The 24,898-nt window shown below is 35.8% G+C and overlaps 1 protein-coding gene across 4 annotated transcripts in view; it reads left to right on the top strand.

The window, feature by feature from the left end:
* syt1a (synaptotagmin Ia) overlaps positions 1 to 24,898 on the top strand; it is a 310,182-nt gene that overhangs the window by 72,629 nt on the left and 212,655 nt on the right. Inside the window, exon 2 of one of the 4 annotated variants that reach the window (XM_069192263.1) lies at positions 13,727 to 13,862. The exons of the other annotated variants lie outside the window; for them this stretch is intronic. The gene's annotated coding sequence lies outside the window, so the exon portion shown is untranslated. The remainder of the gene's footprint in view (positions 1 to 13,726; positions 13,863 to 24,898) is intronic. 4 annotated transcript variants of the gene reach the window in all.

Raw genomic sequence — 24,898 nt, 5'->3', positions numbered from 1 at the left:
TTAAATAATAAAGTAGTCATGGTCCAGACGTTTTTTTTAAAGTCTAATTGCCTGTACAAAACGTTGTAGGCACATTAATGAATGTTTCATTAAAACTATGGTTAACAAGTTTATTAAGAGTTATGTACATTTTCCAAAGTGCCATCAGAACATGATGTAACAGCTGAGGTTTTCTCTGAGTAGTCTCTCACATGGGCTTCATTTTAGCTGCAACATAGTCCTCTAACAAGTATATTACAGATCCGACTCTTTTTAAGTCCTTCCTCTAGTTCATCTCCTCTCAAAAAACAGATGTTAATTATATTTTTGGAATTGCTGAGCACTTTTCTTTCTACATTCTGGCCCTGATGGGTAATTGTACCCCTGCACTGTCTAATACTGAAGTATAGGGACTTTTTATTGTTTTCTAACTAGCGAAACAACAAATTAATAGAATTTCCATTCGTACTTTTGCAGTTATTTTCATTGTGTTCACAAAATTAGAATAAATATCTTGGATCCCTGTTAAAATATAATTCATAGAATATGAAAAGAATATAATTGCTTGATTCATAAATGCTGGAAATATAATATATTTTGCCAAAATACAAGATTGTATTCTTTGTCTCCAATCAGCCAGTCCATATAACATCCTAATGTGATGTAGGCTTCAGGGTGAACAAATTACACACTATAATGACCCTCTAACAATAAGATTTTGAGATTGATGAAAATTTCAGCTTATGATACACAGAAGCAATATCCTTGTACAGGATATTGGCCTTCAGCTTGTGCCAGGACATAGTGGAAGCTGCCAATACGGCTCTTGTCATTTCAACCATCTTTATGAAATGAAAACTGGATCACTTCTTAAATTAAAATTAAACACTGCCCCTTTGCGTGGTAAGATGAATTATATTCATATCTATTAATCTCTTGGAGTTGTTTTTTTAATGTTTAATTTTGAGAGCTCTTGAAAGGTACTGATCAATACTGAAAATACTGAAATATTATATGGTAACTTAATATTGAAAATCATCAGTGCAAAGGATACACAGAACACAATGTGCCTCAGTCCTACTATATAAAGAGAAAGAAAGGATTGTTTTTTATTTCAGTCATCCTTGACCTCACTTTTTCATAGAGCAAGAGCAATGAATAGGCCTTTTGAAAACATACTATAATACTTCTTTCTATAATCATTTAAATACCATATCTGTTTTTTTTTTCTTATCATTGTTTGTTTGTTCATGAGTTTTGTAACTCAGTTTGAAGATGTCTGCTTGTATTACATGCACCAGGGGTGTTTGACATCGGATGCTACAGTATTCATGTCTGCAGGAACCAAATACCAAATACAGTTGTTTTCATTGCACAGGGTTTGGAGAAAGCCATTCCTGTGGCAGCTTCAGGGAACATCAGACCACACAGCAGGCATTAGGACACTCCTCCTGCGTTGATAAGAGACTGACAAATTTGAAGCCATAACACTGGACTGATAAGGCTCTGACCTGTACATTAGCATAAAAAGGAAACTAATACAGATAAGTTAATTAAATAATGGTAGGATCTCAAGGGAAAATATAATCTATTTGCTCTTAAAAGAATGTCAGAAGATGTATAATGATTTCTTTTAAACTGATTTTATGGCACATTGTATATTAGTTTTTTATGTGATGAGAATTTTTTTTCCTCTGGGACCACCAATGAAAATTTGTCTTCAGTGATTCTGTTAAGATTAGTTTTCCTGAAGTATGTATTTCATGTACAGTATATCCCACCACTAAAATACAGTAGGAAGAAAAAGTTACTGGTGAAAGTGCAGATATCAGTACAACAGATTCCTGGGTGAGTAGTTTAGTAGTTTAGTGTTATTCATTTATATTGTAAGTTGCTGAAACTGCTGAACAACTAATTTAAAGCACCGAGAGCTATAAGAAAGGAATATAAACAGATCACTAAGTGTAATTGTGTTTACAGAAGTGACAAAATCAAGAGTCTAAGTACTATAGGTAATGTGATGAAAGAAAGCTAAGGTGAAATACAGTATGAAACTGTATTTACTGTATTGTCCTTTAAATGGGCTGCATCAAACCCATCTTAAAATAACACTTCCACCCGTCGTCTCTTATTAAAATAATGATCCTGTTTCTCTTCTCTTCTTTCTCTCTAAATACCCTTGAACACGCAGAACACTGCCAACCCTCCACTTAACCTTTCTCAACACTCACTACTTGATGCCCACTAGCCTGGCTTTTTCCCAACATACTCTGCTGAAACTGCACTTCTCTCAGGCACCCATGCCCTTCAATCTGTTCCTGCTGGTGCCCTCTCATTTTCTTAATCCTTCTTGACCTCTTTTCTGCCTTTGAAACTGTGGACCTTGTTATCCTTTTGTCAACACCTGCTGACCTGGGAATCACCAACAGTGCTTAGGCTTGGTTTCCTCCTACTGTACCTTGATGATCTGACTTTCCAGTTCTTCTAGCATAGCTTGATCTCTGCGCCTCATTAACTACCCATTGCTGTCCCCAGAAGCTCTGTGCTGGGTCTCCCACTGTCCTCCCTTTGTACCTACTTTCTATATCTACTCCTATTCACTCCAATACACTTTCCACCAGCTTCTGCCATGAACTTCATTCTCATATTTGACTCCTACCTCACCTGCTCCCTCCACATTTCTGCTCTGGCAACCTCCTGCTGTTTCTTCCTAAGCCACACCTGCAGGATCCACCCATTCTCACTAAATTGTCTACAAGTTCCTTGTCTAATGTCTACAGTATTGCAATTCCCTCCTGGCTGGGTTCTCAGCATCTCCAGCTTGCTCAGCTGTCTTATTTTCTCCTGCCACACTGTTACCTCATTGGCAACCTTTAGGTGCACTCATCTTCATCAAAGTGCTCATTTTTGCTGCCCACTGTCTTAGCCTCTGTGCCTCAGTCGATCTCAAGTCCCTCACCTCTTTCTCTGCCAGACTGTCTGTTCCTCCTCTATGTTCGTCTACCTGTAGGACCACCTCATTCTCATCCCTGGCTCTGAAGTGGCAGGATTAAGCATCCACCAAAATAAGAGCTGCTTCGTCTCTGACTACCATTTAACACCTCTTCTTTTGTACAGTATATACTGTACTTTACAGTATGTTGAATATGGAATATTTTGTAATTTGCTCTGGAGTAAATAAGTTAAATTATTTAAAGTGTTTGCACTGAGTACTAAGGTTTTGTATATAGCGGAGATGGTCTACTTTGTTCCACAGTAGAAGGTGTTGAAATACAAAAAAAAACATTTATTAAATCCCAAACAGAGAGAACAAACAACAGAGTTTATGTTTCTACAATTGATGTACAGTACTTAATATATTTTCCATGTAGTGTAAGAATTTTAGGAAGCAAGGGTATATAAGATGTTTCAGTAATTTATGGGACATGAATGAAGATTAAAATAAAACTGTCAATTCTGGCCCAAGAGGCATTAAAGCTAATCTTATTTACAAGAATGAAACAGTTTGAAACCCATTTGAACACAAACGTGCATGTAAAAAGTGTAATTTACTTTTACTGAATGAAATTCTTGGATCCAGCAGCGGTAGTTTAATGCTGTAGTAAAGGAATGTCAAAGTTAAATAATGGGCACATGTTTTCATACAGAAATTTCAATCACTGTTCCTAATTTGAGGTACATTAGCACTGCTGTTGCATGTCACCTTAATAGATGTAAAATCACTTACAAATACTGGGGGCCATTCCAATATGATTCCAAAAGTAAGCTGAGTGGTCATGACTGCAGTGATTTATGATTATGATGTCTTTACAGTATGCCAGAAAATAATATCTTGTGATGCTATTGCACCAGTTCTCCGTTTAGATCTTTTATTCGTTTTTCTTTTTACTCCATTTCTCTTATTCTATCTTTTCAAGGCATTTGATCATGTATTGACATAAAAGACAAGATTTCTGCTGTCTTGTCGAGCTGTTCTTTATTGAAAGATCTTTGCTGCTTGGACAATTGTGGTGTTACTTTTTCTTTTAACTGGCCGATTCTTTAGAGAAGCTGAAACCTGAGGTTAATAATTTGATGCGCTACTCAGACAGTATGTGGCACCCTCAAAGCACGGGCTTAACTATTATGACCTATTGTAATGAACGCCTGGGCCCTGCAAAGTCACAGTGGCACTAACTCTTATCAGGCATGAATTTAGATAGCTTTCTCTTTCAAATTATTGTATTTGTGTATGCCTTTGTCAGGAATTTACAAAACTTGAAGTGGGCAGTTTTATACAGTAGATCATTCCATTAGTTATTTAAACAAAAAATAAAGTTTTTGAATTAAAGAAACTTGAGTACAACTTTGCCATTAGTGAGGCTCTGACTCTCGCAGTCTTCTTTTCAATGACTCATTTATCCCTTTTTACATTCTTTAGTTTAGCAGTGTTTTGATCTATTAGGATAATAAAAAAATCTTGACACGTTTCTTGTTCTTCATTATTTTTCTCTTCCTTTTTAAAAGCTAGAGGAAGTTTTAGAATTCAAAAAGACCATGAGCTTTATTCACAGTACAGAATATCATCATTTCTTAACAGTCATTCGGTAAAAAAAAAAAACTTTTCTTCGAAGATAGACTCATCAATGTGATTTAACAAATCTTTTCATACATTTAATCACAGGAATTATTTTTTTTAGTTTCTCTCTTGTGAGAAGAATTATATAAGAATACAATACAATATTAAATCTGTGGATCTGTAGTGTTAAAATCATTGTCTGACAGGTTTTTCTTTTCAAGAGACTTGGAGATTATTTCTCTTAAGTGATAGTCCCGAATACAGTTTATAGAAAAAAATATAAATATAACATTGATCCAAGTTTAAATATGGATTTGAACATTTCCTATGTAGGAATTGTATGTCGTCCGAATGTCCAATAATCTGGCACATTCATTCATGCTGGCTAGATTAATTAGAGTCTCTTATCCTTAATCATCCTTACACAAGCAGATGTGTGTATTTGCACATTATTTATTGCACCACTTTAAACTGCCAACTTTAAGAAACCTTGGACCCATTATGTCCCTGTTACAGTATGTCCTATTAAGCGTATTCTCAGGAAAAAGGAACTGAACTGAAGGTACAGTAACGATTTGAATAAATGTATACCTCCCCACCATGACCTCAATGTACAGTAGCTTCATTTTCTTATTGTCAGTGCCCACCAGGGAATCAATGCTAGCCATCATAGATAAATAGTTCAGTTGGGTAGCTGCTTCAGCATGCGTAGGCTGCAAAGGAACAAGTAATAAGTTTATTCCATGCTGAAAAAAAAGAAGAAAGAGTACACAACATTTCGGCCATGGAGCCTTCTTCAGGTGTAAGAGAGACGGGGCAGTAAGCAAAGGTAAAGTAGCGGGAGAACAAAGTTTGGGAGGGAGGAGTGAGAGGCGGGAGCAGGGGACAGAAAGAGAGGCCAATCAAGAGGTGTGAAGTCAGAATGGGTGCAGAGAGGTGTGAAATGAAACTTCCAATGAATGGAGAAAATTTAAAAGAACAGTAGTCTGTTGTTAAGAGAAGGGAGAATGTGTGATCCTAGCTGCAGAATTGTGACCTATTGTAATGAACAATTGGAATAAACCTAATCATAGATAAATGTTATGTTCACATTAGGATGTTACTGTATTACACCTACAGTGTAGTGTTATCTATAGAAGCACATCATCCTGGATCTCATTTGTATGAGTACCATATTGTTTCATGTGTAGTTTTCAGGATCATATTGTCTGAATAAGCCTTTCAGCCTTAATAAGGAACTTCCATTTTAATTTGTTGTCCAAAGTTTTATAAAATATTCCAGTGCTTGCAAGATTATTAAATAGAGATACTCTGTTCTATTAAATCCCTGAATTCAGTTTTATAAAAATCTTTTCAAGAAACTGGGTGAAGTTTTGATCATTACGTTTATCTTCCCTGGGTAAAGCAAAATTAGCTTTTTTCCCCTTGATCTGGTATTTTTATCATCTTTATGTAAACATTGTTATTTTTTTCTACAGTTGGATTACAATATATGGTGAGTTAATACTAGATTCACTTGGGCCATGGATTAATACAAACGTAGTCATAGTTATTTACAAGGCTTTTAAATCTGCTTTAAAAGAATCTCAGGTTTTAATCATTTGCATGAGGGACTTCAATGATTTTAGACAAAAGACTAGAACCCATATTAATGACTGTTCCCCCATTAGTACTGAATTATTTTTGAATGCTGGTGTGATCCTGAGAAAATTGCTATAGCATTGGAAGGCTTTAGAAATACTGTGATTTTTTTCAGCCCTTGTGGTATTTGTGCACAATACAGTAACTATGCTTTTTTTCATTGAAGTCTAAAGTCATAGGGCATTTTTCGTTTATATAATATGCAAAGCAGTTTGCATGAGAGACATGTTCATTAAATTACTATCTTATTTTATATTAACATTTAGGATCTCCTAATTAATTCCTTTAATTAGTTTGTGGTTGTAGACAAGCAGTGAGGACTGAAGAGGTCTTTCTATTCACAGGTCAGGCAAAGGTTAGAAAAAGACAGCTGAAGCAATATCTTCTTGCCAATATGTGTTGAACTATCACAGAAGATAAGACATTAATGATCTATTGCAGCTTATTTGTACTTAAGGGCTACCCTAACAAAAGCACTACTTGTTGTTTGTCTCTAATTGAACCCAGAGCACTGCATGTCACAAGTCTGGAAGGTGGTCAATGAAAAACAGAGCTTCAAAGCACATCGAAGAAACCACCCTCTCTCTACTCTTTGGTGACATTTAATTAGAAACATGAAAGGCAGTGTAACATTTTGTAAGTTCTGCATGACGATTATTAGTTTGGCTGTAATCAAAGCTGGAAGTTTATAATTAAAGCCATCAGAGAAACCATATGGAAATTACTGCACTCACATGCTGTGTACTTAGGTAAGATGGCAATAAATCCAATGCTAACAATGAGACCATTTCAGATTATTAAGGACTCATATCACTGTGCCAATGTAATTTAACTTGAAACTTTTATTTTTTGCATAGATTATATTTTCAGTCCTAGGTTTGACCATTAACTCTCATTTGGTTCAAATCCCAACTTGACTGGTCTTAGGAAATGACCTCTTTTAGCTCCTGTCTTGGTTCTTCTGTACAGGTTGTGTACACAAAAGGCAGCCAGACTGTAAAATAGTTGATCTAATGACTCAGTTAGACCCAAGAGGATTCTTTTGTATATTGTATTTTGTTTTATATTCATTCCCATCTTATACCCTGTTTGTATCAGATCGCAGAAACTAATCGATGCTGGTCCTAGTCAATACTGGGATGGGAGACCTCCAAGAAAATCCACATTGCTGTTGCAAATATTGTTGATGAACCAGCAGGGGGCCTCTTCCCTGTGGGCAACAGTTTTGAAAGCAATGCACCAGTACAATAACAATATTGGGAACAATATGGTCTAGGAGACACTCTCCATAGAAGATATATTATGCTGAGGCTCTGAATACTTGGTTACTTAAGATGCCATTGCACTATTTGAAACAGTGATCTTAACTTCTTACTCACACCCTGCCAATTCCATTATGGGTTTGTTCAATCTGGCCGCCATAAAGTTTAGGTCTAGTAATTACTGACTTCAATGCCAGATCGGGTTTGTTGTAGGGCTGTTGGAGCACAGTGGCTAATGTGTGTCACCGAGATGAGTGTTGCACTTTTAGTGGAGGATGAAATAGGTTGTCTAATATCTGTAAAGTGCTTTGGAATCCTTTGGGATATAAATGCAAGGAATAATTATGCTGTATGCAGAACTAAGATACAATATCCTCTTTTTAAACAGTCTCATGTTAACTAATATATTGTAGTACATATATAACATTCCATTACAGTAGCAAATGCTTTTGTATGAATTGTCTTGTACACTGTACAGAGGGATATCCTGAAGGATGGCCTTGGGGAAGTTTGAATTTAATGTATATCTTATAAGGACTGCACAATACTAATCATTTGTGCCACTGCCACCAGCATTTTTCTCTGTTCTTTGAGTCTAGTAAGTCTACTGTGACTAAGTCATCCATTCCCTTTCGATCCTCCCTAAGCAGATATTGATTCAATGTCTTTAATGTTTCCACCAATATAAACATACTCTAATGCAAAAAAAATCAAATCTATCCCTTCTGTTGGAATATTGTATACAATGTGATCTGACAAGGTTAAATAATGGCTTAGCTTCAAACTTCACCATTCTGAAGGGACAAGGAAAGTCAATACTTTGCTATTAAGTCTCCAAACAGAATAATATAGGTCAGGCTTGCAAGTCAGTGATTGGTTACCAATTAATCTGGGCAATATTAAATAGAAAGCTTTTTCAGGGAATTGATTCACAGAAGATAGAGTGTGGTAAGAGTAAGAAAAACTGATAGTAAATAGCTGATAGTAAACAAAAGCTTTAGAGTTTTTTTCTGTTCCCTAAAATGTATTTAACAAATACACATAATACAAATAAAGCATACTTGACATGAAATTGAAAAAATATAAAATTTATATAAAATAATAATGTATTAAGTACGATATAAACACAACCAAAAATTAAGTAATAGTTGATGGGCACATAATAGTGTACTCCTTTTGAAATTGTGCATGCTTACTGTGTGAAATGTAATCAGGAATTGAGGTTTAACAGAAAATAACACTCCAGGGTCCGTCAGATGGCAGCACATACAGTACAGTATACTGTAGTATGATGTTTCAAAGACAAGCTGAAATTTCCTACCTTTTCAAGTAGGAGTAAGATGTGAAACAAAATGTAAGCCCACTGTAAGATTTTATAGAGCTTTGTTTTATGTCTGGAGCAATAACCATAAATCACCAAAAAATAAAATAAAAAAATCCTCAATTTCACAATCTGAATACACATATGTTACTCATATCTGTTTGCATACAGTACTGAAACAATTCTTCAGATTAAAAGATTGAACTACAAGTGTGAGATAAAAAACAGTAGTTTTTATATTAGAGGTTGATGGTCAGTTAACGACCTGAGATTCAGTTCTAGTGGCTGTGAGATTAGAAATGCTGAACACAAATCTTATTTTCTTATATTTACAGCAGTTCAATAGTTATACTATATATTCTTAACTGATGCAACAGATTGCCTATCTGTTTGGGTGTCCCTCTACTGAAAATGGTACTTTGCCAATGTAATCAGCTTTTGAGGGATGACTTAAATGATCCTCTCCTATTCTCACATGGAAGCCTTGGCCCCAACTCAGATCCGGCATTCAGACACTGTTATTTCACAAGTGGTGGCAGTTAATTTTAGACTTAATGACTAAATGCGATAACAGCTCATCTGTCTCTACACCATCCATGCCCCGGTCAACTGGATAGACTTGGCTTAAGAGGGAAAAGAATTCTTCAGATGCCCAAAATGTTCACCACAAATACTACGTTTCAGCAGGCTACTTCTTTGAGTTCTAGGGTTAAAAGCCATGCTTTCTCCGTTTACAGAGGAAAAACTGCTTCAACAGAAAAATAAATTCTAAACTAATGATTAAATGTGTACTCATTCAGTTTATTAAAGGTTTCTTCTGCATTCAATCAAAGCACAATCAATCCTCTGCTTGTGGGAATGCTTTTAATTGTTTTGCCACTACAAAACCAATTGTGTAAAAATACAAGGCACACCCTGAGCATACAGTATGTTGTATTACATAACTAGCAACATCTGTTTTGATTCCAAAATTAAATGCCAGTTCATGTGTCATTTTTACACATTAACTTTTAATGAAGATTTTCCTACTTCTGGAAACACAACATTATACTGTATGTATTTTTATGACAAGATAAAGCAGTTAAAAGAAGTGCTATGCAGTCAGAAGGAGCACTTAAAAAAGGGGTTTTCATGATTAAGGAAGGAGTCATTGTGGTGCTATAAACAGTTTCTCATTAAAGGCACTACATGTTGTCTTATTAAAGTGATATGGCATTGAAGAATTAAGTCAACTAAGATTTTGTTAAGTAGTGCTCAAAGTTGATTTTGTTTTTATTGCTTTGTACAGTATATGAAAAATATGTTTTATTAAAGTGATATAAAGTACATCATTATTTAAGTTTTGAAATAATATTTTTTTAAGTTAAGGAACCACTAGTACTAGTATTGGCGAAATACAACTGGGAATTTGACCTTGTGCTAGAATATTTTGCTTTATGCAAAGCCATTGACGACTGCGCAGACAAGAGAGCTATGTTGTTCTGTGGATCCAAGACCCTTTCCTTCCACAGAATCTGTAAGTGTGTCTTGATTGCCCATCTTTCTGGAACAGCCAACAAATTCAATAGCCACTGGAATGACCAGCACTTTGACAGACAATGTCCTGACCCCCTTCCCCACCTTTTTTTAAGGTTTAAAAGGTTTATCTCATGCTAATGTTTTCAGTGACATTCCAGAAAAAAGTGGTCTTCTGGACGTAGATATCTGTTTTATTATATTTGCTCATAGATTAAATATAGACTTTCCGATTGTACCTCTGCAGTCTACAGCTCAGTTCTGGCCCAGAGGTAAATTAGTTTTATATTCCCAGTGTTACTGTATTGGTGTAGAATATGGAGTGTTATGGAGTAGATAATGGTAGCAAAGAAAGAGTATGAGAATTGTTTTCGAGTACTGTACAGTATATTACTGTACTTTGAATCAAATGGTCTTTTTGTCAGATTTTTAGTGAGGGATGTGAATCTGCTTAAAGCCAAGGGCACTGACTGAGCCCTTACAAGAATAAACTGCTGTATTGTACCTTATGTACACTAGAACAAGTAATAGGTTTATTCCATGCTGAAAAAAAGAAGAAAGAGAACACAACGTTTCGGCCGTGGAGCCTTCTTCAGGTGTACACTAAGAAGCAAAAAACGTGTATGTACACGTTATGTACACTTATGTACACTATTCCATCCATTTGCTAGCTACAAGGTTGGGAGAGAGCCAGAGCGTATCCCAGCAAGCAAATATACAACACAGTATACTGTGCACCCTGTATGAGACACCAGTTCATAGCAGGGGATAAATAGAAGCAAACACACACACACTCACACAAGGCCAATTTTCCCCAGAAGCCAATGAACCTACTGTACCAGTATGTCTTTGGATTGTGGGAGGAAACTGGAACAACAATGCTTGGCACCGAGAGACCTACCTGCTATGATATTGGGCAAATCTTGAAACCATAATCAGTGCTCCTAGTATGTTGACCAAGGAAGATGGTTCTGTATGTTGAAAGGCAGCAGTGTTTCAATTTAATAACAATGATCCAAAAGCATAACATTTCATATTTAAATTACATTATTTTCATGAAACAACAAAGTTTGGATATACCTGATGAAGGCAATTTTCCAACAGCAACAGTTTGATGTTTATACAACGCTGTGATGCTATGCAATGGTGATGGCTAAAAATGTGAAATTTACTGTTTAGGGTTTTGCAACAGAGTCACTTGGGAATTTTGAAATTTAGTAGAGTTCAAGCCATTGTCTTGGTTTATGCAGAAATGTCATTAAACAATATGTTAATGAAATTGACACCAAGATCAAAATTGCCAAAGCTTGTTTTAATTAGTAAAACATGCTTTGAATTGAACTAGTTAAATCTGTGGTCACCACCCTATTTGTAAAATCTGCCATTTTGCCATCAAAATCACTTACAGATTATTCTGTAGAAAGAAGGCAGGTGTTGATATTATCCAGTTTTCTAATCAACTGGTTAACTGGTTCTGAAGAAAAAGTCTTTGAAAGTTGTTTTTTTTAAATACAACATAGATTGCCATCTTGGTTGACACAGTTGTAATGTTGTCACATGTCATTTAGTGCCCAGGATGAATTTCTTACATGTTAAATCAGTTACATACAGTAGTATTTAACTAAAAAGCAATTTGAATGTTAAGAATAAAATGGCCCAAATAATCTATGACAATCATGCAAACATCTTAGTTTACACTAATTGTGGTGCATTTTGATTGTATAGTAAAGATGGTAATTCATGAAGTCTGTATTTAACTTACTTTGATGGTTTTTAAACAGTAGCATTTTGAAATTTACTTTGTAATTTTGTTTGTTTCTGTGCCTCATTTCTTTTGCAAAACCAGAGAACAGATTTCAAAGATTTGATTTATATTATGTTGTGGATGATGTCTGCCAAATTAGCTGGTGTTTAACTGGTTTTAACCAGTTTTAACCTTTTTTAAAGCCATTTGAAATTTAAGCAAAAATTGTATTGATTGTTTTGTCTACCTTTGGACCAAACAGTTTTTGTATAGAACCTGCTTGGATTACCAACTCCACTCCATCAGGCAGATGATGACCCAGCGTGGGTGTAAAAAGTACCATCGCAACTTGTGAGAAATGAGTCTGGAATGGATTTGTATTTTGTTGATGAAATCTGCCAATTTGTTTGGTACAGCAGTTTCCAGGCAGTTTGAATTTTTAGAATCAAATGCCAGTCAGACATATATCCTGGTTTGCAGATGCCTCATTTCACTATATAATAATTTCATTATCTCTATAATATATATATATAATATATTTACCAAGTTTGGAGTTATTTGATCAAGTTATTTGTGTGTTTTGTCATTCAGGTGAGGACTCAGTGTAGGTGAAATAATGATTACAATATCTTGTGAGGTGTAAAGCAGAAGAAAGTTTCATTTCTTGCAAATGTCTACCAAGTTGCAGTTCAATCAGTGCTGCAGTTTTAAAGACAGTGGCAGTCTGAGTTAAAGGAACAAAGTGACAAATAGGTAGACCCTTTGGTTTAGGATGGAATGCGAGTACACCAAACGCTCACTAGAATGACAATAATCATGTCTGGAGTTAGCTGACCATGTAGACTGCCCACACATCCTCATTCTTCCCTGTACGCAGTTGTGGTGATTGTACAGTAACTGCAAGCCGTGATGTGCAAAACACACCACTTGCTGTTCCAAAGTAGGAATAATAAAGTAACAGAAAATAATTGGTGCTTCTAAGTTGACAGAAAAAAGAAACTTCTAACTTCAGAAAAAAGAAAAAAATATTTTATTGTTGATGAAGTCTGCCAAGTTTCAACATAATTAAGAACAGTGGTTCATATGAAAAAAAAAAGAAAGGTCTTTTGAATAAATTATTGCTTCAAGACACCCGTTTTTGTTGCAAATTTAATGGCTGTCCCAGTATATCTGTCTACTAAGAGATAATATCCTAACTATAGATTTTCTGTAATTGGATGAAGATATAGAGGCTTAATTGCATGACAGCTATTGCACTCCCTCAGAGCTCTTCAGTCCTGGGTTCAAATTCTGAACTGAGGTGCCCTCTGTGTTGATTTTGGCATGAATTCACCATGTTTCCACGTGCTACCATTAGGTATTTCTGTTTCCTCCTGCATTAGGAAGACATGCTTTCTAATTAATTGGTCTCTGTAAATTGTCCTTGTATGCATTTGTGAATGTGTTTGCCCTGTGATGGACATGGGTTCTAGGACAGGCCACAGATTGCCAATATTCTTGCCAGGAATATGCAGCTTTCTCAAAATGGTTGGAAAGAACAATACAGATAAAAATTTTGCTTGGAAGCCTAAAAATTCTAACAATTGGTAATGGCTTTCATGCTTGGAAACCTAATAAGATTTATTCCTGGTTATTAGTTCTGCAGTATAACAAGGAGACTTTCTGTTACCTTAACAGCATGAACACATTTTGTCTTGAATCTACAGGCATCATTCTTATACAACCCGATGGAGTGCAAAGAGATACAGCTTTAATTTAAGCCTGTACAATGCAACAAAAAAGCTCCAAGCTTGCCCTCTGACCCACTTCCATCAAGAGATTCCTTGAGTGCTCTCTCATCAGGTAACAAAGTCCCACACATGCTGTTACATTTCCAGGTCTTGCCTTCGCATCTACCATTTTAAAAAAATGCATAAGCATGGATCAAAGTAAATATACTCATTCCATTGTTTTATTTCTAAAATACGCCATCCACCAATTTGCTTTGCTGAAACCCACCACTGTCAGTAATGTAATTTAAGTGTATCTTTACGTATATCTGAGTGGTGTGTATTGCAATGTGTTTATGGAAGGACCCTCTGCACAATCATAGTTCTAACCTGCAGGCCAAGTAAATGACAGATTCCTTTAATTGCATCCTGCAACACTTTGCCTAAATTGAATTCCTCTCACTACAAAAAAAAAACATAGCAATGCAAGTGAATAATTAACTGTGAAATTTCTACTGCAGAAAAATGAATCTCCACTGGAATGCTGTCTTTTCTTTTAAGAAAAACTCTGACTTCCAATGTTCAAATCAATAAAGCAAATCAATAAATCCATTTTGCTTCTATTTGTACGTTCCTGATATGCACAAGTATGATGCTTGGGGGAATTATCTGAATCTTCAAAAGGCAAACTGAAATTTAAAATGCTTGTCACGAGCAGATGTTTTTTTATGTGGTCAGATTGCTAGTAACAATGCAGACTTTCATAATTGCATTCCTTTTGACTTCAATGCTTTGCAGTGGCAGATTTTAAAGATCCAAAACATGCTTAGGATTTAAATGTCACCAGAAGTAGATTAGATCTGTCTTCCTGTGTCACTTCCCAGCTGCTTAATCAATAACTGCCAAACATCACCTCAGTGCAAGGAAAACTTATTTTATAGTGCAGCAAAAAAAAGCATCATTATTTTATGATTTGTATGTTTGTGAAGTGGAAGTACAGCCACAGTAACTGTGCCTACAGAGGGTACTTGATTTATCACACAAAGCTATTACTGAGCCCACAATCTCCTTTAATGGTTCATTTCTTACTACTAGGGAATGGTTCCATTTGGATTAAATTTGGAATAGATTAGTGACCACTTGTCTATTAGGATTTGGGGTGATTGCCAGTGGCATATAATTTAGCTGGTCTGATGTACAGAGAATCCATTAAATAAGTGAGCACCAGTAGATTACTTATACAATCAATCCAAGCCATTATCTTACTAATTAGTAAAATCTCCTCTGTAGAGAGTCTGTCTGAGAGGAGACATGCAAATGTAGGACTTCTGTATCAGCGGCACAATTCTTAGACCTGAAGCTCATATAAAATTAGCAGTGGTTTTTCATTTTAGTTGTTTTGGAAGAAGACATTTTATGATTATAAATTCCAGAAGGTGCTAATAGGTTACTAAAATAGAATAAATGTGTTAAGAAGGTACTTTTTGATATGCTGGTTACTGTGGTATTCAAATAAGTTATGTGAACTGTGAGTTCCTATATCTTTTTTTGCTGTGTGTTCCTTGCCTTCACAGTAGAAAAGCAAAACACAAGTTTTAAAATCTGCCGAGTTATCTGGTTTTTACACCAACTTCTTTTTTTGGGTGAATTATGATTGTGAGTGTGTCACTAAAGCATACTTTCAGGACCATATGCAGACGACATGATCCGGGGTAGAGTGGGGAAAACACGGGGAAAAAGCAGGCGGGAGTCTGGAATGAAAACAGGGGGCGTGTCCATGGTCCGCTGGTGTTCGGGGGAGGTGTGGCCGAGGCAAACAATCCAGGAATAAGTCCAAGGGAGAATCCAAAAGGAGGCAAAAGTCCAAAGCCGGGCGGTCCATCCCAGACAAACGGGGTTAAAAACAGGAACCAGACAGGGACCGGGAACTAAAACTTTAACGGGACGAGGCGCTTCCAGGTCCTGGACTCGCCTGGAATGGAAACCAGAGCAGAGCCTGGAATAGAGTGAGCGCCTGGCTTTTAAGAAGAACTGAAAAGGAGTTTGGAACAGGGAGCAGATGCTGTGGATGAGTAGAAAACAAGGAAGGGCTGGAGCGTTCTTAAGAGGAGGGGCTTACGAACGTGACAGAGTGCTAAGTAATCATTTAAGATTAATAATGTACAAATGTGGGTGGCATGGTGCTGCAGTGGTTAGAATTTCTGAATTTCGGGTTCAATATCAGACCTTGGGTTCTATTTGCATGTAGTTTGTATGTTTTCCCCATGTTTGTGTGGGTTTCCTCTTAGTGATCCAATTGTGTGGCTTCTGGAAAAATTGATCCTAGGTGTGACTGTGTTTCTGTATGTCTGCCCTGTGATGGATTGGCGTCCCATATCTTTGCACCCATTGCTTATCATGAAAGGCTCCAGCTCCCTGTCCTCCACTATCCTGTACTGTTAAAATGGTTAAAAACTGGATGGATACGAGTACAAAAGTAAAAAAAAAAAAAACTGAAAGTTGTGCATTGTACTTAACATTTTATCACTTTGTTTGATATGCTTTTATTTTTGTAACAATGTATTTTTTCATAATTAGCTGCTAAAACATCGGCCATGGTTGAAGCATGACTAATTTCAAAGCCTTTAAAATCAATTAAATGTGAGCTGATAAAACTACATGATTTACTTAATGAATTTAATCAAATGACCATCATTTATGGACTGTGATGAGCACCCACACAGAAATAACATTTATTTTAATTGTCCTGTTTTAGCAATTCCAGCATTAACAATTATGTATTTGAATGCAAATTAGACTTATTTCCCTAGACAGAGAAATATAATGTTTTTAGATTAACTGTTTCTTAATACATGAAACCTATATAAGCATTTTTACTTTTAAACACTTTTTGAGCAAAGATAATATGACTACAAACAAGGACAAGGATGTGAATTCAGTCCTATTGTGAGACTAGTGGTTAACCTTGCAATTTTGTTTGCTATGATGGGAAATACCCTGTTGTTAAGAAGTCTTATTGCCTACATACAGTATCACAAATGTCAACATTTCATTAAAGTAAATTTACATTACTTAGCAACACATGTTTTTGATAACTTTATTTTCATGCCACAGATCAACTCCAGGAATTTCGTTCTGTGTGGTCTGAACAGTCTTTACAAAATTTTAACTTAAAAAAAATTCCAGACACAATATGTTGCACAACCAAACCTATAGCAAACAGAAGTATGATTTACAACTGTCAATAGAGCAAACACCACATAAGCAAATTAAATTTTAAACGATTGTGTAAAAACGCAAAACTGGGCTAACACTTGGTCAACTACAGTATGTAATTAATTTAATTGGTGTAATGTAGATAGGTGCAAATTATTGCATGCACATAGCAAAAATATAACTGGGAAACACAGAGTTTGAAGAAGTTACTTTTGAAAAAGACTTGCTATTTATTAATGTGTTGAAGTTAACACACCATTTAGATCTGTATTTAGAAGTGGGGAAGCATTCAAAAAGGCAAAAGTACTGGTAAGACCTCTTTTAGAATATTGTCTATAATTAAGGACCGTATTATAAGAAATACAGTATATTCATGCTCTGGAATCAGTCTACAGAAGAGCAACCAGAAACATTCTTGGGCTTAATGCCCTACACTGATAGACTGAAGCACCTGCATTTTTTCAGTCTTGAACAGGCAACTAGGGAACATTATTCAAGTACTCAAAAACAAAAAGCATTGACAAAGTCAATCCAATTGATTTATGCCGAATAAACAGTGAAACATGAACCAGAGGATAAAAGTGGAATTCGCAGCACATGGAAGTGTATTTAACACAGAGAACAGGAGGTAATTCTTTACACAAAGGGTGGAGTATGAAGCAAGTTACCTAGCCATATTTTTTAAGCTTCTTTTAAGAAACGGTTGGATAAGATCCTTGGATCAATTATTTATTTTAGTTCAATTAATGAGTTAATTAGTTATCAACCAAATGGGTAAAATGGGCCAAATAGCTTTTTTGTAACCTCTCTTATTGTATGTTCGTATGGATTGTGTTTTCCCACTGGGGAAAAAAGATCCTGAAGTCATTTACAGTACCTCTGCTGCTGTTCCAGTACTATATATGCCTAATAATGTTTGGTATTGATCTAAATGGATTACTGTTCCCCTCAACCTGTCACAGAGATACGTAAGCCCAGCAGCCCCATAGAGAAACTTCATTTCTGCCATCTTGGTCTTACTCTCTGTGACAAGATTAAAGGCTTGGCAATCCAGGAGGACCCTGTTTCTCTGAATCAGAAGGAGCTAGTTGACTTAGTTTGAGCATCTCACCTAGTGACCTGTGAGAAGCTCCCGCTGGAGTTGTATCCTGCACAGCCCACCGGCAAGAGACAACAGGGCAGACCCTGGACAGGCTGGAGGGATTACAGCTGGCTTGGGAGCTCCTGGAATCCCCCAGGAGGAGCTGAAGACTGCTGCTGTGGAAAGGGAAGTCTGCCTGGCTCAGCCTATTAAAACTGCGACCCTTGCCAGGAGGAAGGAGCTAGAAAATGGGCGGATGGACAGATTACTGTAGTTTAAGTTAGTATTTTAACATTTACTGTAAGTGAACCCCAAGTTTAATAAAAGCATGAGATTAATTGTGTTTAGTACAGTATGTTTTCATGTAATAAACTTTTAGCAATGATATATGAGAATAAGAGGACTTCATATGCCTTTACATCATAACTGTGCTTTTAGGTATTTTATATCTTAATGTTACTGTTATTATAAAATATTGAATTTTATAATCTTTAGACAGCTACTGTAGATACTGCCGGATAAGTCACTGAAAATTAATCCATTCCACCAAGTGACAGAAATAGAGTATGAATACTTCTTTATGAAACTTGAATTCTATATTATATACAACTGTACTGTATGTTGAGGCTCTCTCATATACAAGGTTTTTTTTTTCTGTAGCATATACAAGTATATATACTGTACAAGTTGCAGTATATACAAGTTTTTTTATCCTCTGTAAACCAGTTTCTGAGAGGAAATTGAAGCCCAAACGAGTCCTCTTATTCAATTGTTCCTTTCTAAGGAGTACTGTGTATTACAGCTACCCAAAGTTTAAGCAACTAAGTTGTACCTAAGCTGACAGATCTCAAGTGGCTCTATAGCTGCTCTAATCTCTCTCACTAAGGATCTTTAACCTGTCAGGGAGCAGGTTTAAAATCGGTTTGATACCTCAGGTTTGCTGTCTTGTTAGGTGCCATCTTTCCTCCTCTACAACCAGGCCTTTCCACAGAAGGCCAATTATAAAGGTCTTAATTATATCTTTGAAGTATCACATTTGTCTGGAACAAAAAGACTTTTCTAACTTTAATTAGACAGGTGCCCTTTGAATACTGCATGTAGTTACCCTCCTCTTAAGTTTTTTTGCTCATACTGCATTAAACTCTTAAGTTCTGTTTATTTTGTACAGATTTCTGAAACACCTCCATAAAATATGTCTGATTTGGTCTCATGTACTTTAAGTAAAACTGATTTATTAGTTTTCCAAGAACCCACTTTTACTGCACAGAGTGGGAAATCTTTTATTATATTTGGTGTTAAAACATGTTTTATTACATTGTTATTATGTCACCTGAAGAGAAATTGTTAGTTGTAGGCTTTCTATGTGTTTTTTTTAAATGAGAGAGCAACACACAGGGAAATGTAAAACTGCTTAAATCTTTATGGCATTTCATATTTTATTGTGTATTTGTCTATTTTCTAGGAATCCATTCATGTACATCAAATTTAATTTATTATTTGAAACACACTAAGTGAGACTATTTTGTTTTTATGTTTCATTGCCCCTCCATCTGCTTTGTCTAAATTAATCCACTAGGTCAATTTATGTATTCAGATTTGAAATACCAGATTGCTTTGGATTTAAATAAAAATAATTGGACCACAATTACAAAATCAGCTTCCATAGTACAGTTCTAAATCAGTGGAATTCATTATTTCAGTTTAATCAACTGAAATTAATCAACTGTTCCCGCTCCTCTTTCTGATTCATGTGCTGAGTTAGAGCCTACAAATTTTCTTTTCAAAGTTGAAAGCACATGTGGTACATGATGTTTGATTTGAAATACTGTGATCACTAAAAAGAATTGTAGTGTAGCATTGTTCCTTTATTTTTAGAAACTGTGAATGGAGAATGCTTATTCAATTCACCTTCAAATCACCTTGTGTTTTACTGTCTAATTTACAGTAGTGTACACTGTACTGTATATAGCTAAGCCAGATAGTGCAAGTTTAGATCAGACTTTAGCCAGGACATTGGGTTTAACACCCCTACTATTATGAAGAATGTCATGGCCAACACCTAATGAGACGGGTGTCCCGGTTACTGCACTGGGGCATGTTTTTTTTTGTGTTAATTGAGAGCTACGTTCTGATCACCCAATCCATTAACAGCACTAACCTAATTTTCCATGGGGGTTACCTATCCCAGTACAGACCAGGTCCAGCCTTGTTTAGCTTCAGAGATCTGATGAGATTGGTCTGAATTATGGGAACATTTCTGTCAGATAAATATATTTCTAATCAAAGATATGAAATACACAGCCATTTGGTAAGCTTTTGTGATGCAAAATGGCTGAAAAAGTCTTGCAAGGTAGTGTGAGGAACATCACTTTATTGCATTATAAAACCTTTGTTCTTTTTCATGCCATTTTATAAAAATTGCTCCACACATCTTGGCTTTGATGAACAACATACAGTACAGTAAGACGTACTGTAGCTTGTGAAAATAAAAAAAGAAAGCAGGTTATTGCTTTTGAAAAATAATAAAAGTGTAAAGACCAATATTCTGTGCTTAGAAGACTGTGATTGGGTAGGAGGAAGTGCGGTGAAGAATGAGTAATATGTCCTTTCAGAAGTCTTTACCAGGAAGAAATCCATCTGGCCATTTCATCACTCTTATTTTGCCAGCATTTCTAAATGAAGAGGTTGGTTCCTTTGATATACTGTAAAATGAAGTGGATATAAACACAAGTGACACTGACACAAGAAAAAATAAGTATTTTTCTGAAATGCTATATGTGTTAAAGGCACCATGAACTATGGAAATATTTAGACAGCTTCTTCTTTTTGTTGTTCTTATGTAATTAGAAGGAAATTAACAAAAATACAGAGAAATAGCAATGACTGCTAGGAATAAGTCATTTTACAGATAAAGAGGTTCAAGGCTACCCATCTGTTTATCTGACATGAGGCCTTACTCTTGTTACCATGAATCATAATATTTACTTGCTAATATACTATACCTGAAAAACAAACACAAATCGTACTTATCATACAGAACATAGAACTCTTGCTCTTCGTACATCTACAGTGTATGCTAAACGACATACAGTATGCAGTTTATGCTTACAGCTTAAACCTTTTTGCTTTATAGCCAAACTAATTCAGGATTTTTTGAGGTTTTATACCTCTTTAGTGTTTTACATTATATGGAAACTGGAATAATGTAACTGCAGGGAAGCAAATTCTAAAATATCTTTTAGATATAGGTCTTTTAGTTTAGATTTCATAAGCCTTCTGGACAATGGGATTCACATCTTGTATTTCAAACGCTTGGTATGATAAGATCCCTCAACCATTGAATTTCCCACTGTATCAACTACTTGATAACGCTTTTTCAAGAAACTACTGTAACTTTAGATACCCTATTCATTTTTTGTAAATATTCCTTTTTGTTTTATGCAATTTATCTGTACTTAGTGTGAACCTGAGTCATTTATCACAAGTACTTCATACAGTGCGTCAGTAGGCAGCAAGGATTTGAGAGTGAGAACAGACAATTAGAAAGTGAAATTCGAGTCGTCTACATCAACACTTTGAATGTTGTTATAAAGAAATCACGAGTTCTGTAGAATGCTTTCAATAGGAATACAAAAGTAAAACTATTTTAAGTCATACATGTGAACGTTAGGGCCCCACTGACAAGGTGACTGTGAGAGCAGCCCTGCTCTTAGAACTTTAAAAATAATGAAACCAAGAAGATGCTGTACATTCCCTAATCATGATTGGCATAACTTTCAATGAAATATTGATGTCACTAGCTCTTAATATTTACGTATATAAACTTTATAAGCTACATAAATCATACAATACCTTAATCCCTTTTGTGTGAGTCACTGCATTTTATAGTTTTATTGTGTTCTGCTCTATTCATGGAAGTGATTTTGTAAGGCTAATTACATGTAATAGCTTTTACAGTGTGCACTGTACTGTATATCTAAAAAGAGGTACTTGTTTATGGATGAAATGGGTGTTTTATCCACTGTTTTAATCAGTGAGAATGCATACATTATTCCTAACAGCATAAAGGCATAGTGCTTAAGCTAGGATAGCATTTATAAAGAAAATGTGATGCATCTTGTGTAAATGAATTTGGTAATGCTGTGATACTCAGACTCAAGTTTCTAACAGGTGTGATTTCTGGTTATGACCCCGACAGCTTTAAGAAAGCTATGGAAAATCATCCTGTATTACTTTTGTTGAGGTCAACATTTTAAGCTGTCATCTGCCATCACACAGATACAATAAAAAGCTTCCCCAAAAGCTGTCAGACCCAAAGCGATCAATTCAAAGAGTTATTGAACCTGCAGTTCTCCAAAAGAAAACACTGCCTTTCATGATACCAAGTTTCCTTTACTAACCTTCAAGATTTGTTATTTCAGTTATAAATGAGTTGCATAATGCCCCAACCACAACAGAGTGTTATACCAATATAACATGAATTTATATGCATGTTAATATGACATTATGACAGAGCCCTGGTTCCTGAGACATAATTTGTGTTATAATTATTTTCCTATTTTATTATACTGTACATGATGTGAAGGGTAACTGTTTAAACATTTGTCAGAATTCTTCTGCCGTGTAAGTCTGAAAAACAAGAAGAACAAATATGACCTCCATTGAAGAGGGTTTTCTAAAGTTAAAGAGAACAGATTCATATTCGAAAACTCTCATTAGTCAATCATGGCATTCGTAGTCATGCATTATCTTTCCATGACTGCATTGTCAGGGGCAAAACAGACACAAAATAATGAGCCTCAGATCAAAAGGCTTTTGAGAAAAAAAAAACAAAATTAGTAAATTATTTTAATGATACCTTGTATAAAAAAATAACAACAAAAGTAGCTATCATCTATTGCAAATATGAAATATTAATCACACCTACTATAGTCCTGTTAAAAATGTATTTCACCCTGATGCTATAAAATGGAGAAATGTGTTCCTGTCAGTGTCACGATTATAGTCCCCCCTCCTTAAGGGTGCTCCAGCCCTTTCACTAAGACTTTATTCTCTGCACCTGTTCCTTATTCCCAGCCCACCTTAAAAACCAGGCGCTGACGCTCTTCCGGGGTCTGCATCTGATTTCCATATCGTGCGAGTCCGGGACCTGGAAGCACCTGGTTCCGTTAAGGTTTTAATCTCTGTTCCCGTTCCCGTTCCCTCTCCGCCGGTTCCGACCCGGCCTTCGTGTTTTTAATTCCTTCTTCTGATGGATCTCCTGGTTTTGGACTTACTCGTGTGTTTTGGATATTCCCTAAGGACTACTCTCTCGGATTGTTCACCTCTGCCACACCTCCCCCGTGCACCAGCGCACCGTGGACACGCCCCCCTGTCTTCAGCCCCGTATTCCTGCATGACGTTTCCCTAGTGTTTCCCCACTCCGTCGGACTGTGTCGTCCGCATAGGGTCCGGAAAGAACTGTTCGTTACAGTCAGATACTGTAGCTACAGTAGATATCATAATCTTTGACATTTTCTTCTCATAGGTCTATGTTTGTAGTCCAGTATTGATTTGGATTTTGATGTGCATTTTGTCTGTCTGCATGTCAATTACACAACTGTGACACGGAGGACTACTAAAACTACTTTTCATATTATAATACAGACTTTAGATCTACACAAAAACATACCCATTACATTTTGAAAACGTTAGGCAAAGTTATGCATATTCTTTGGAATCAGTTTCACTGTTCTTTTGGTCAAATGTAGATCCCATAAAATGTTATTGGGGATGAAATTGAAATTAAAAAGGTGCATGATTTCCTGCCAGTTACCATCTGATCCTTCATCCAAGACAGGTCATGAAAAGACTGAAGTGAACTGACAATACTGTCCACATTCAAAAGTGCCTGCAGGGACCCTATATGAGGAACCGATTTCTATTTCGTTCTCCATTACACAGGGCTATAATGGAAGGATTTAGGTTATTTGTAGACATAACTGTTATCTCTAGCAATGAATATGATGTAGTACAAGGAAAGGGGCAATGAAAAGAGTCAGAGTACATTTATAACAACATGAACCACTGCAGTTCTAAAATGCATGGCTGAATTCTGTTTGTTTATAGAACTCAGATAACCACAGCAACCAATGCAGAAATGTGTGTCTCAAATAAAAAAAAACACCAAATGAGAAAGAGACCAACATTCTTAAACATTTTCATAAATTAATTCACAATGCACTGACTCATTGTTGACCATATAATGCCGAACTATTTTATACCAGACTTTCCTTGTTTCGGTGTCAGTTTTACAGAACAGGGTGTCCTTACACATAGACAACTTATTTTGTCAGAAGAGGTATAAAGGTCAGTTAAGGCCTGATTTAATAAATTATAACTAGATTTTTTTTTAGAAATATTTGTTATGTTTCCTTAAATTATGGCCTCATGTCTTCTTATGGGCTACATAATATGTAAAAACAATATTCATAACTCCTTATGACTAATTCTGCAAAAGAAATAATAGATCTACTATTGTTCCAAAACAACATCACAGTAACATACTGTATGTAGGATCTAAAAAGGTACTTTGAAGATATATAAACTACATTAAGCATAATTCAATGAAATATTATTTTAATACCTCCAATGAGCTCTGTGTGTTGAATTTGTAAGACCTCAAAAACTTACGATAGCATAACCGGGGGTTAAAGCATCCATAACTGGTCCTTAAATATTAATGACTCTCTTCAAAAATCTCCATAAATTCACAAATCTCACATTTCAACAAGTCCACAGGTTCATCCCTTGGTAGCGTTTTGGGTTCATTCTTCCACTGGTGCCACATATTACAGTGGATCTGCCCTCAGTTTGCAAACAACAGAACAACC

This window comes from Lepisosteus oculatus, chromosome 7, assembly GCF_040954835.1.
Source record: "Lepisosteus oculatus isolate fLepOcu1 chromosome 7, fLepOcu1.hap2, whole genome shotgun sequence".
Classification (NCBI taxonomy): domain Eukaryota; kingdom Metazoa; phylum Chordata; class Actinopteri; order Semionotiformes; family Lepisosteidae; genus Lepisosteus; species Lepisosteus oculatus.
This window is presented reverse-complemented; position numbering and strand designations above follow the sequence as displayed.